The sequence below is a fragment of the Pteronotus mesoamericanus genome, unplaced genomic scaffold (assembly GCF_021234165.1).
Source record: "Pteronotus mesoamericanus isolate MK-2021 breed Mesoamerican mustached bat unplaced genomic scaffold, CSHL_Meso_final contig_121, whole genome shotgun sequence".
NCBI classification, from domain to species: domain Eukaryota; kingdom Metazoa; phylum Chordata; class Mammalia; order Chiroptera; family Mormoopidae; genus Pteronotus; species Pteronotus mesoamericanus.
Window position 1 is genome coordinate 2,754,594 of NW_026555046.1, and position 2,436 is coordinate 2,757,029.

General features: G+C 40.6%; 1 pseudogene; it reads right to left on the reverse strand.

Annotated features, from left to right (window-relative positions):
• Window positions 1-1,202: 1,202 nt before the first annotated feature.
• Window positions 1,203-2,060, reverse strand: LOC129080364 (alpha/beta hydrolase domain-containing protein 17B-like; annotated as a pseudogene).
• Window positions 2,061-2,436: the final 376 nt, after the last annotated feature.

A 2,436-nucleotide genomic window follows, 5' to 3' on the forward strand; every position in this document is an offset into this window, starting at 1 on the left:
CCCATTGGCCAAGGTTCTTACACCAAGTGTGCTAAAAGCTAGAATAATGGACAAAGCCACCCGCCAGCCAAAAGCTAGAAAGATAATGGGATTAGGGGAAAAAGCCCTCCCGTCTCTGTGCCTGTAAGAACCTTGGGCTTGAACAGGAAGAATGTGAAGGTCTTTGAGATGGGAGTCCACCATTCTCCCAGGTTGTGCTGCACCTGAGTAAACCTTTTCTTTTTCCACCAGCAACTGTCTCACAAGTTTAGTTTTTGTGATGGCAGACAGCCAAACCTCCATTTGTTTTTGTTTGGTAATACTATTCTTAAAAATAGCCAAAGTGGAAAGGGACCTAAGCCACTCTAATTTATGGTCTTGTAAAACATCAATGGATTTCAGGTTGTCTATTTATAATGAAGAGTACTGCAATTCTATGAGATTAGTCAAAATTTAAAACAACATTGCATACAAAAATAATTCTTGAAGCTTGGAATGCGTTTTAAAAAACTAAAATAAAAAACTTAATTAGTTGTCTCATAGTACCAAACTTATAAATCAAAACTAGTTAAAATTCAGTGCTATCATGACTTCTCATTTACAAGATAACTAGTTGGTAAATTAAAATGACTTGCATCATTTTTTTTTAAAGGAGAAAATGTGTGATAACCATGGAATACAGACAGTTCTATGTATTTTACAATAAAGTAATTGTTTACACCTCTGTACCTGAACAACAGGGTTTAGGTCATCTCTAGTGAACTTGTGCGTTTTCTTAGAATTCTATTGCATACTTGAATTGTTTTAGATATACAGCTTTTTATTGAAAGAATATTACATTTGTATACCAGGATAAGATTTAGTATATTGAGATGTTTTAAAAATATTTATAAATTTGTTTCTTATATGCAAAAGCATTTGGTGATACTTGTACACCATTTGATTTTATAGAATTAAAATTTCATACAGTACTCATCTTGGTGTTTAAAAAAATTCACAGAAAAATTATAAATACACAGCTTGACTTCAAGATACTGTTATTTGCAGTTATAGTTCTGGTAATTAAAACCTTCATTAAGTCTGTTAACAAATCATTACCTTTACATTTATGAAGACAACTGACATGATTTGCAAAAAAAACCTTCAAGTTTTATGTTATTTACCAAAGAGTGTAGTTCAGCAAAAGAAAACCTATTCTGTAAAATGTAAATTTACAGAATAATTTAGAAATTTACCAGTTCCTATGACACAACCTGTTTCAGCCTTTCAAGGTACTGTCCATAAAGTTCCACATTATTGTGACCTGCCCCTTCAACCTACGGAGGCTCTGCAGGTCTTTGGCAATGCTCAAATAATGCAAGGCCATGTGAAAAGGCAATGACTTCAGTTCCATGAATTATTAATATTGGAGAGGTTATCTTAGAGATTTTGTCAATGTTTGGGAATGCATCAAAACAGTAGGTCCTCTTGGTATCAGGAAGAGCAACTCGCATTCCTAAGGTCAAAGGAGAATGAAGAATAACAGCAGCACTCTCATAGGGAGCTGCAAGATCCACAGATGGCACTGCCTTTATACTTTGCCCTCCATATATAAGCACATTTCCAGGGCGAATGCCATGTCTTGTCCTAAGAACAAGCCAAGCAGCTTCTATGTCTACATAGAGGTTTTTCTCCTTTGGTTTCCCAGAACTGGCACCATATCCAGAATAATCATATGAGATTATTACAGTTAATCCGAGATTCCAGTCCTATATTAAAGCTGCTCATCTGACCAAGATCAATAGCATTTCCAGGTGGGAAGAATAAGGTGTTTTGGCATTGGATGCGCAACCACAGACTGCAGGCAATTCTCTTGCCTTTACTGGTTCTAGCCATGAAACACTCGATATCGTCTTTTTCTCCAAAAGAGTACATCCAGTCAGCTCATTTTGATAAGTGTAAAGTCCAGCGGCTTCTACTTTCACCACACATTAGCGTGTAAGTTGGATCAGGTGGCAAAATGCTGATTTTAAAGCAGTTTCCCCTGGACAAAGTGGACAGCAGAAGAGGCAACATAGCTCACTAAATGAAGGATTATTCATCTTCTGCACCTGAGGGGCTGCAGCCACGGTGTCTGGCAGAAAGGGCTGGGACAGAACCTCTGCCGACACGCTGTCCTTCACAAGGCACGACGGAGAGGAGGAGGGAAGAGGGCTGCGGTTCCCGGCGAGCGACAGCGATGGGACGAGGAAAGCCTGCAGCGTTGGAGAGGGCCCGTGCGCGCTCCTGAGTCCTGCCTCCTCGCAAAGCCCCTGCTGCTTCACCCAGGCTCGCATGCTGACCCGGGCAGCGCGAGGCGCTGGAGCAGCAGCCTCGGCGGCCCTTACTGGCGCTGCAGACACCACCAAAACCCAGCCAGGTCTTTCTTCTCTTCCATCCTCCTTTCCTCGCACTTTCCTGCCTGCCAGACACTGGGCT